The 12,373-nt window shown below is 40.9% G+C and overlaps 1 protein-coding gene across 1 annotated transcript in view; it reads right to left on the bottom strand.

Annotated features, from left to right (window-relative positions):
- Nucleotides 1-12,373, bottom strand: part of FSTL5 (follistatin like 5) — a 570,868-nt gene that overhangs the window by 216,481 nt on the left and 342,014 nt on the right. The window lies entirely within an intron of this gene.

The raw sequence follows: 12,373 nt of genomic DNA, 5'->3' as shown, positions 1-12,373 counted from the left end.
CTCTTTCCCACCAGAAATAAGGAGGCAGTTTGTTCCAACTTTGTTCCCCGTATTAGTTGTGAAAAATGAAGTCAGAACTTTCCTCTTCTTTCTGAACTCTGTCCCCACCCCGGCTGGAAGTTAAGTCATTCGGGCTGTGATGACTCCCTTGGAAAAAAGCTATTAAGCAAATGACTGTTCCCAGGAGCCAGGGAGAATTAATGCACCGATTGATGGTGAAAATCTACCCAGGCGTGGGGGAAGACAGCCATCAAACTGCTTTTCGACTCTGTGCTCAGGCCCATGGGCTGAGGCTGCAGCTTGTTTATACACTACTGGTTCCGACCCCTGCCTTCACAGAACAGAGCCGGGGGAGTCCTCAGGCTTTCCTACTCGTGGACAGCTGTGGAGCTGTGTGCGTGTCTTTCATGCCCCTGCCCCTTTGTGCAAAGGCAGGAAAACAGTGTCTGTAGCAGTGTTCTGTGTGTGTGTGAGTGTGTGTGCATCTGTGTGTGTGTTTAAGGTGGTGCAATGAGTCAAAAAAACACAGGCTTTGCAGTCAGACAGCTCTGGGATTAGGTCCTGCCACTTAATAGCTCTGTAATATTGAACAAATCATGCAACTTTTCCTCAATTAGAAAATAAATATGATGATTAGCACCACTACCACCACCACCACCACCCCACACACACACACAAAGTCGTGTCTAAGGTAACAGTATATGGGGCTGGCAGGTGGCGTGGTAGTTGGGACGCTAGACTCCCACATGGGTAACCATCGGTCAAGTCCTGAACCTGGTGGCTTGCTTTCTCACTTTCCTTTCCTCTCTCTCTCTGGTCAAATGAAAAATAGTAATAATAACAAATAAAATTAAATAAGTAAATATTTTTTTAAAAGATAACATTTTTGATCACTCAAAAGTGATCACTTAAAATTTAAAAAATCACAATTTTGGGGCGCGCTGGTGGCCTAGTGGTAACACAATACAAGGCTTGAAATTTGCATAGGAAGCCTGCCTGTTCACGCCAGGCATAAGGGTGGGGTGGATCGCGGTGTGACGATCCTGTAGGGTTGTCCACCTCTTTATCTTGCTCTCTGTCTCAGGAAAGAAATGAAAACACTTTAAAACACCAGGATCCCTCCCATCCTATCGTGCATCTCCTCTCCAACAACTCCCTGGGGAATTCAGCAGGTGCACGCTGTGGTTCTGCGTTCCCGCCAGGGGTCGCTGCTCCTGGTGGAGAGCGTTCTGACCTTCTCTATTCATAACTTGGAGGGCTGGTGCCAATTTCTAAAGATCCTCGCGTGGTTTGGGGCTGAATTTTAACCCTTCTCGCTCACCTCTAAGGTGGCGAGTTCACTTAGGACTGCCAGAGGATGGGCTCTTGAGGCTGGGGCTTAGCGTGGGTCTCTGGGGCCTCCAGTGCCCTCTCTGGCCACGGCGGCAGTGACCCACAACCTCCGCGTGTGCGCTGCTAGACAGAACCTCTAAGTGTAGTGGATTCGCTACTCTTATGTATGGCATTAAAGTTTTACTGGGTAAGCTGATATTTGCCACCTAATGGGAAAAAAGAAAGCAAAAGGCTTATCTGGTTTAACGGATCCATATAAGCAGACACTGAAAATGGCAAGTATGAAGCTCTACATTTTTGCACAGTCCAGCTGGAGGGATTAACAAAGCTACCTAATGGCTGAAGCCATCTTTCCTATAAGCCTAATGGGAACACGAAATGCTGCTTTTCTATTTAGTAAGCAACAGAGCTCGGAGTCGTTCCCCATCTGTTATTGTTAGATCATGGAAGACGACTCTCCCGGGGCCTGCGAGCGGGGCCATGGATTCCATCTTAACTCACTGCGTTGGTCCTACAGATCTGAGATGCTAATAGTGTGGTGATATTTACGAGGTGATAACACCAGGGTTTGGTCGGGTATTTTAATATTGTTAGTGACTTTTATATTTGTTTGCAAAAACAGAAATGGAACAGCAAGTTGAAGGAAACGTTTTTGTCATTTTGCATCTCAAATTTATTTCTGCTCTAATACTTTACTCAAATTAAAATCCCTTCTACCAAGACACCAGACTTTCCCTGACTGCTGGTTCTCACGTAAGACTAACTTGATCTGGGTCTGATCATCACTGTACATCCTGGCTGGGATGCTGTTTTCATGAGTATGATCCATGGAATCTCAAGGTCCTGTCTAGAAATGGTTACTATTCTTACTTCAAAATACGAGAGCCCGGCTCATCTCAGATCATGTGCAGGCAAGGGAGAGGGGTGGTCCATTCTCTTGTTCATCATATTTTTCTCATTTATCCTGTTTCTGATTAACAAAATGAAACATGTTTTCTAGTAGCTATTTTTCTTCCTTAGGTGTGAAGATCTGGCATAGACTGGGGTACTCCTAATGAGAGAGGTACTTTCTTATGACTTTTTTGAAAATTTGCTTTAATTTTTTAAAAAATGGCTCCATTGAGATAGCACCGATACACCCAAAGGCTGCATATACGTAGTATGCATGACCTGATGAGTTTGTGCAACCTTTCGGTAGCTTCAGACAACCAGAGTCTTGATAGCCTTAGTGAGATCATGTTTGACTGTGGAGAAGAATGTGTAACAGAATATGAAAGTCTATCTCCTTTCCTGGTGCCCAGTACACACACTAGTAGGACTTGACAGTTTCCTGCTCTGCTTTCATCTGGTCTCTGGTACAGATCTTAAAATCTGCTTGCTAGAAGCCTCATTCTGGACTAGTAATTCATGACAGGGCCAGATTCACAGGCTATATTGTTATTTAAATGCCTATGATAACGACTCACTCGAGAAGGCCAGTCATAATTTCATTTGTTAGCTACTATAAAATAATGGAACCAACCCAAATGTCCATGAACAGATGAATGGATTGAAAAAATGTGGCACATATACATGATGGATTACTACTCAGCCATAAAACAACAATGATACACTGGCATTTGATAGAAACAGGATGAATATGGAAGATTTACTACTATGCAAAGCAAGCCAGACTATGAAAGAGAGGCACTGTATGTCCCCACTCAATATATACTGAATGTTGGCACTCCATGGCAGATACTGAGAGATTGGATAAAGGCATGGAGAACAACTTTGGACACGAGAGACAGTGTGGGAGGAGGGTAGGAAGTAGGATAGGGTTGGAGGGAGGGAATCAAGGGGGAAAAGAAAGAAGCAAAACATTTAAATGACACAAAAATGGAAAATTAATCTTATAATATGTATGGTAATATCTTTGTTGAATCAATATGTAGTGTATTCAGGATGGGGAAATTCATCTGGTATGCTGTAATAATATACAGAGTGTGAGTGTAAAAAAAATTAAAAAATAAAATAAAGGTGAGGGTGTTTCCCAAACTCACCAGTGTCTTGGTGAACTCCCTAATGCTACAAAAGATAAATTTTTGCACACTCTGTTTTTCCTGATCCAGTTACATGAAGTTGGGGCTCCATGGAGTTTAGGATCAGGGAACAAGGTAAACGTGAAGCCTTGAGGGTGCTCAACACTATCCAGAGCAGCTACAGATTTAACTTAAATGCAATAGAATTGTCGACATTGGAACGAGGATAGCAATAACTCAGGGATGAGTCCATGTTTTATGCTACATTTTCTTTTGTCCCAAAACAAAAACAAATATTCCTCCCTCAAACTATTTTCCTCACTCTTCTCTTTTACTCACTTATTTAATTGTCCATTCAACAAATCATTTCTCATAGCCAACAACGTGTCAGACACTGTCCTGGGCTCTGAAAACACAGCTGACAAGAAGACAGACAAAAATCGCTCCCATGAGGAATTCAAATTCTAGGAAAGTGAGAGCCAAGAAATGTAAAAGTAAGATACACTCTGTGTCTGAGGAGGATAATTGATATGAAGATAAATTAAACTGGGAAGAGGAATAGAAGGCGCCAGCAGTGAGTATAGAGGCTCTTAGAGACACAGGAGTATCATTCTGGGGACATGAGATGTTATGGGTCTCACAACTACTAGGCTGACTCTTATAAAAGGGATAAAAGACTTAGGATGGATTTTGGTGGTTCTCAGGGGCAAACCATGCTGATAAGACAATGAGTGTTGGGAGAAAAGACAAAGAAGTGGGATCTTCCAGGTCCATATCTGTGTCTTGACGGAGACAGAAGAGAAACAGCAGCTGTGAACTCAGAGAGCTGCCCTCTTATGTCACATTATTAGAATTCTTCCCCATCCCTTCACAATCTATTTTCCTCAGACCATCCAGGATCACGATGGTCTTATCGTCAGAAGTCAGTGCTTCTCTAACCTGTTTTTTTTTTTTTTTTTTTATAAGCCAGAGGGTACACTGAGAGAAAGGTAGAAGAAGACAGCACATCCCACAGGACATGGTCACCTAGCATTCTTTTCTCCGTCCCTCCATCAGGATTTTGGGCATGCACACACATGTGTTTTTCAAACCCTCAGGGCCAGAATTAAAACTGTGGCTGGCCATGTGGAATTAGGCTCCTTTAATCACTAGGTCATGGGGCCAGTCCTCCTTATCTTAAATAAAGTCCATCCAAGTCATTGTGAACATGAGAGGCGAATATATAGATAGATAGATATAGATAGATATGTATATATATATACACACACACACACACATACATACACTTCTTTATTTGGAAAGTATGTGTTACATCATAGTGTAAAAGTCAGAACATAAAGATACTCCTCTGGTAGGAATGCAGGTCTCCAGGTACTGGATTGATGCTTCTCACGTCCTTAGGACAGGCTGAGTCTTCTACTACTCAGTGTGAACACCTTCTTGTGCCCTCCCTTTCATCCTTCCTTTCTCTCTTCTCCCCACACCTACCTTCCCTGACCTTGTTTGCAACCAACATATGTCAGGACCTGTGCCAGGGGCCGGAGGCGAGGTAGGGAATGAGAACGGCACAGTCCCTGCCTCCTGGCTTTTAGTTCTACAGAGGATGAGCAGTGACATGCTATCAAATAACTAACCATGGTCATTGCATCTGATCAGCAGTGCCCTAAAAATAAACGATGTGGAAGACAGAGAGTAAAAAATTGACATTATCATTCTTTTTCATTTGCTGGAGAGAGATGCACTTGCCCAAAAAGGGGAGGGGCAGGGAGGGAGTGAGAAAGCACCTCCAGTCCCACAGGGGGAATGGTCACAGCACAATCGCTTCTCTGAATCTCTCCTTTCAGGACTGTGGGCATGCACAAGGCCAGAGTGATTCTGGTGCCACTGGGCCCAAGATTCGAAGTGCAGGGCTGGCCACATGGGATCCAGCCACCTGAACTACCACACTGCAGGCTGGCCCAGTATGCTTAATCACATGTGACTGATGCTATACTGTAACAGGACTCAGTCAACGTAATGAAATATTCGAAGTTTTCCTTAGGCTTTCTAATCTGCCCCATATAACATTAAAACAAATCAAAAGGACCCATGTGAACTTTTTCCAAAGACTCATTAAAAAACAATGATTATGTTTAATAAACCACTGTTAGGACCAATTTACATTATTTCATTTTTAACTCACCCTACAGAGCTCAAAGGACTTCTCTGAGCATGAATGACAGATCTGCAAATGCTGCTTTTTTCGTTCTTTTTCTTTTGAGAGAGATTTTTTGCTATAGGGTATGTGCACTCACAGAGAGATAGAAAGTGAGAAATCACCCCCTGGGGGGATGGCCATGCTACAGTCATTTCTTCTTAATTCTACTCTTGAGATTTTGGGCACATATGCACATGTGCCCAGCGTGAGTTTTCAGCTGCCGGATTGGGGACTCAAACTGCAGCTGATCATGTGGGAGTCCAGCCATGTAACCTATATGCCATCTGGTGGTCCCTGTAAATACTTCCTGACATTCTAAAGGAAAATGCTACACATAATAATCAATATGTATAAATTAAATAAAAACGTAAAATTTGATAATCTAGCTGTCCAAACATATTAGAAATACATTTTAAAAAATGGACACCTGCAATTACTTACTTTCCCATATACAATTGCAAATACTGGTGCTTAGTGGTGGCCCTGAGCTGCACAGAAACAGACCTTACCTTTCTCTGTTAAGTTCTAATTGTTGCTGTTTATATATTCTGAAGTCTTTAGCCCTGGCAAGAACATTGGGGTACTCCTAGGATCTGCCTGCTGGTGTGGAGACTCTGCCTTTCTAAATCAAACACCTGGCTTCTGCTGCTTTATTCTGCATGCCTGATAGGATTATGGGCTTTTAAATGCAAGGCATAGTTGTCCACCCTCCTCTGAGGATGACTGGGACAAAAGCCTTTGTGCTGTCTGCCCTCCTTTCTTAAAGAGGATTAATCGCCATGGCATTCCCTGGAAACCCTCTTAGTCTGGGCTCCATCTATGCCTGGGCTCTTTTCATTAGTACTGGGTCTGTTCACTCTGAAATAGCTTATCTGTGAGACAAAACAATTTTCACTAATCTCATGGTAAATAAATATGTTGACTAGATCAGACCTTTTTAAAAAATCTTTAAAATTGTAAGAGGCTTTATTAACTTGAAATACAGATGAACTGTTCATTCCCCTAGGAGACAGTTCTAGTCATTTCTAAAATGCACCTGGTACATATGAACATTGCAACAACCCCAGATCCTGCCTATCTTCTCACTTCAAAATATCTGCTTTTACTTATCCTTGCTTCTTACTTAATTTTGTAAATGTATTCACATATGGTAGTCATTGAGCAAATGATGTTTTTAAGTCAAAAGTGCATAACATAATAATTTCAATCCTGTGAACAAGCAGTTGTTTTTATTATTTTAATAAGGAGTCTGCGTGTGTGCACATTAGGGACATACTTCATTCTAATATGCGCTCCTAATGTGACTCAACTTATTAAGATGACAGAATCTAAATGAAAGAAACCTAAATCAATATACTCAATACAGCTGCTTACTTAAACTCAGAATCACAAGGGAATGCCTGCTTTACTTAAATTCTACTGGTGTTACATTACCAGATGAGAAAAGCCCCCAGCAGACCATCTGACAGGTGTCCCACCAGGGATAACTGAGCCAAATCCCTTTGTGCATCACAACCCCGGAAAATCCAAACTTCTCCTGGCTCTGCACATCTCCCAGCCTGACCCAATGTCCATTCCACCCCAACCCAAGGCCAGCATGGTAGCTCTGGAAACCTTGCTCTCTGGTCAAACCCCCCCCTCTTGCTTTCAATTTTCTTAAAAATATTTATTCTTCTCCATAGTGACTTTGGAGAAATCTAGCTGCCCTTTAATAAAACCATTTGTTGAGTAATTATAATTAATTTAACTAGAGGTTAATCTCTCTCACACCTCTACTCTGCCTCAGCGCAAGGAAGGGGGGATGATGAAGAGTTCCCTGCTGCCAATTCTGGGTGTTTCCTCTCCCAATACCAGTCTTCTCCAGATGGACGAGTACAAAGGTACACAGAATAATGGACTGGACAGATAGCTAGCTAAACAGACGATGGGTAACTAGATAGATAGGTAGGTAGGTAGAAGGCAGACAGATCGGTAAAGGTAGAAAAAGAGAGGAAGAAAGAAAAGAAGGAAGGAGACAGAGAATAGAAAGAACCCATTCCTTTGAATTTCTGGCCATCCAATTATCCGATTCTTTCCTATTCTCACTCCAGAATTTACTGATGGGCTGAGCTCTTGGTTACAACTGTTTTTGTCCATCCTACTCTTCAGATACCACTAGCAACTTCAATATCCACATCTGTAAACCGCCCAGAAGCAATCCAGGCTCCCTTTATTGATGCAAGCATTATTGAAGATCAGGTTTCATGACAGACCCGAAAGCTGTGCTGAATTCTTACTTTTTAAGAAGACATTTTAAAAGAAAGAAGAGAGATTCCAATAACATAGATGACCTCAGATACCTGCTTAGATTTGGGAAGGAGAGCTAGGTAGAGGTTTCATCCTTATCAAAAATGGCTCCCAGGAAAGACAAGGATGTCTGGGTCTTTCTCTAGGGCCCAGAACTGGATCCTGGGAGATTGGGCAATATCACTCAGAAGGGGATATATTTATTCTAATAGATCCTGACAACAGGGCACAGATTTGAGAAAAATACAGAGCCACCTAGAACTAAATAAACAAAATGTCCCATCCACCCATTTTCAATAAGAGCACAAGCATTTAATATTAAGACCCCCAAAGCACAGTTGATAATCCCCAAATAGACAAGAGGGATTACATCAGACTAAGAAGTTTTTGCATGGCAAAAGACACAGTAATTAGTGTGAGTAGGCAGCCCTCAGAATGGGAAAATATTTTTGTAAATTATGCATCAGATAAGGGATTTATAACCAGAATTCACAAGGAACTCAAGCAGCTTTTCTGAAAAAGGACAATCAATCCTATTAAAAGATGGGAGAATGAGTTGAAAAAACCACTCTCTAAAGATGACATATGAATAGCTAAAAGGCATATGAAAAAATGCTCAGCATCCCTCATTGTAAGGGAAATACAGATCAAAACAACAATGAGATACCACCTAACCCCAGTCAGAATGACCAAGATTAAAAAAACAAAACATTATAAGTGCTAGCGGGGGTTTGATAAAAGAGGAAATCTCTTACATTGCTGGTGGGAATGTAAATTGGTCCAGCCACTGTGGAAAACAATTTGGAGATTCCTCAAAAATCTGCAAATAGAACTACCATATGATCCAGCAATCCCATTCCTTGGTATCCACCCAAAGGACAGAAGAATACTTAATTGGAAAAGTGCTTGCACATCGATGTTTATTGCAGCACCATTCACAATTGCTAAGTCATGGAAACAACCCAAATGCCCATGAACAGATGAATGGATAGAAAAACTGTGGCACGTATACTCTATGGAATACTATTCAACCATAAAAAAAAAATAAACAACAAAACCCTGGCTGTTGATAAGAAGTGGATGAATATGGAAGATTTACTGTTGAATGAAGCACACCAAGTTATGATAAGGAGAGGTATTGTATGTCCCCACTTAATATATACTGAGTGTCCGCACTCTATGACTGAAACTGATTGACTAAAGGATAAACACAGCATATAGATATAAATACCAGATATAGTGTGTGTGAAAGAGGAGGGTCTGAAGAAGGACATTTAGAAGAAAAATAGGAAGGCAAAGCATTAATGGCACAAAGAACTGTGGTATTATCTGTTGAAGATATTTTATAGTTTTATCAACTGTTCTAGGGAGAAATGTTTACCTGTTGAAATATCCATTTTGTAAGCCAAATAATAATGCGATTGAATGTATAAAAGAAAATGAAAAAATATTAAAGATACACACACACACACACCAAAAAAAACCCCTTAAATGTGACTGAAATCTTGCCTTTGCCACAGAGTAACTAAGACACCTGTATGAGAGCGGAAGTTAATTTCATATATATACACATATATGTGTTCCAAATAATACTTTAAGTATTTCTGAAATTTCATAATTAGTTTTATGGGCCAGAATAAATCTTCATGAACCTGGATATTCATGAACTTTAATGTTTCTAGAGCTATTTTATAAAATACACACACACACACGTGACACACACATAATATGGCATCTCAAATAAAGTATATGTGACATTTAGGTTCAGGTCAGGATAACATTATATCTCTAAAGATATGGATACTATGTACGCTGGAGAAAATTCATCTTGGCTTCACAGTGGGTTCAGAATGATAAACTTCCCTTGTCCCTAGGATGGAGCTCTTAGGACTTAATGATACTCATGCTAGCTACGTAAGATAGAGAGGTGAATATTTCAACTGAGTTGAACAAAAACAGATGTCATGCTAATAACCAAAAGTACTTTTTTAACACAACTTATCCATTATTAAAATTAATATTAAATTTTTTTGCATGTTTAAAGATGTATGCATCTATTTCTGAATTATAATGGCTGCTTTAGAATGGTGTTTGATTTGTTCTAAACTACCATCCAATTTTAAGCATTAAAGTAATGCAAAGGCTAACTATGATGAAAATATCGGTCAAATCAAAAGCACATGTGGCCTCTGTATCCCTATTATTGTCCATTGCATTGACATGAAAATTAGACTTGAAAGTGTAATTAGGACCAACAACTAGATCTCACTGCTTCTGGAGAAGCTTACATACTCCAAATCAGAAATGTATCAAGGTCAGTTTATGACGAGGTGCTACACCATGGCCAGTTTATGCAGGAAACTGAGACACAGAGGGTGTAAGTAACTTGCCAATTGCTACACAGCTAGGAAGTGGAAGAGATGTGGTCTCAACCCAAGCTCCCTAATTAAAATCCTTAACCATTATGCTGTGATCACAAAAAAATGATCATAAAAAAACCCCTACGACTACCTCAATTTATGCTACTTTCTCCTTTGCTCTTTGTAACATCTCTCTTTTATCTCTCAAAAGGCATGTGCCATCTTAATCTTTGTTTATCTCCCGTCTTCAGTTGTTACCTGTTTTAATCTTCGATGAATGCAATTTTCTATGACAAATTTACCAAGTGTCCCGGTGACAATTTCATTAACTTCATGAAACATTGCTCTTTTAAAAGTTTAAAATTTCCTGTTGTGAAGGATTAGCGTTCTACTGTCGGACATTTTCTGCACGTAAAAATCAGTCTCAGGCTGAACGACTGAAGGTGGAGCCGGGGACATTTATGTGAAGTTGAATGGTAAAGAGGTGGGCCGAGCGTGATCTATTTCTATGGCTGGTCAGCTCATTCGAGCAAACATTTTCTTGCTATGAAAAGTTGTTAACTGTGAGACTAAAGAGCCTACCCCTTTATCTACTGCTTTTTATTATGTCTTTTTTCTCTCAACTAGACAGGCCTCTAGGTTCTAATTTACTTGAAAATCTTCAAGAGAAACTCCGGAATTTATCTTCATTAGGTGGGGAAGAATAGGACGTGTGCAGCCAGCTTTCACTTCGCATTTATAAAACCTCAAGGCCGAATCAGCTCCCCTAATTTTTATAGTGGCTGCAGCATTTTAGCTATATATGACATTTCTGCTAATCAGAGCTTGTAAATTATGAATAGTCACCATTAATATCTTTTCCTTTTTTACTCTTTTAAGATAAATTTTTCTACATTGTATATTAAATCATTATATTCTGTGCATGCAAGTCTATGAATAAAATCATGTGTATGAATGGACATAATATTCAACACACAGGTTCTTGAAGAGAATCTGTAACCTAAAAATACACGTTATCAAAAATTATATTTGTGCTATACAGAGCCTAAATTTTATTTTTAAAAATAATATATTCATTTAATTTTATTTCTTATTATTTTTAAATTTGATGAGAGAGAAACAAAGACAGAGAGAGATAGGGTTAGCAAGAAATCAAGCTGCCAGGTCCAGGACTTGAACCAGGATAGCATTATATCTCTATATGTGGGAGTCAACATCTCAATCACTACACCACCTATATTTTCCAGGGTTCAAACCTGTTATGCTTTTCATTTTTTTTATTATTATTGTTTTTTGAGAGGTTTTTACCATAGGGCACGTACGCTCACCAGACAGACAGAGAGAGACAGAAAGCGAGAAATCACCCCCCAGGGGGGATGGCCGCACCACAATCCCTTCTCCTACATTCTCCTCTAGGGATCTTGGACACGCACGCACACGTGCCCAACGTGAGTTTTAAGCCTCCAGGTCCGAGACTCAAACCGCGGTCGACTACATGGGAGTCCAGTGACATAGTCATTATGCCAACTGCTGGTCCCTCTTTTAATTTTGTTGAAGGACACCTGAGATCACCAGAGAGAGAGGAAAAGAGAGAAGGCACTCCCCTAAGGCGTGTGGTCATGCTGCAACCCCTTCTCCATTTCTCTACCCGGTTAGAATTCGGGGCACACACGTGCTCTTGGCATGTTTTTCAATCTGGCCAGGCTGGGATTTGAATACAGTTTGTCATATGAGATTTGGCTCTTAACCACTAGGACTCAGGCGGCCTGTTTTGTTTTGTTTCCGTTTTATAATGGATTACTGAGGGGTATGATAAGACCATTTCCACCATGTACAGCTGTGGGAAGGGGTGGCTTGGGCAGTGTGAGACAGATGCAGAGCACATGCCATAGTTTGAACGTGTGTCCTCATCTAAACTCACGCTGAAATCTACTGTCCAAAGTAACGGTCTTACGAGGCGACAGGACGTGGAGGGCACTGCTCTCCTGGGGGGTCGATGGATTAAGGAGGACTCAGCCCTCATGAATGGCTTAAGGCTGCTCTAAGGGAGTGGGCACACTGCTGTGGAAGTGAGTGTTATAAAAGCCAGCGGTCTCTGCTGGGCGCCTTCTGTGTGCCGTGTGATGTTCTCAGTCACTTCATGATTCAGTGAGAGGTCTTTCCCAGGGAACCACCTG

Source organism: Tupaia chinensis, unplaced genomic scaffold (assembly GCF_000334495.1).
Source record: "Tupaia chinensis unplaced genomic scaffold, TupChi_1.0 Scaffold000494_1, whole genome shotgun sequence".
Classification (NCBI taxonomy): Eukaryota; Metazoa; Chordata; class Mammalia; order Scandentia; family Tupaiidae; genus Tupaia; species Tupaia belangeri.
This window is presented reverse-complemented; position numbering and strand designations above follow the sequence as displayed.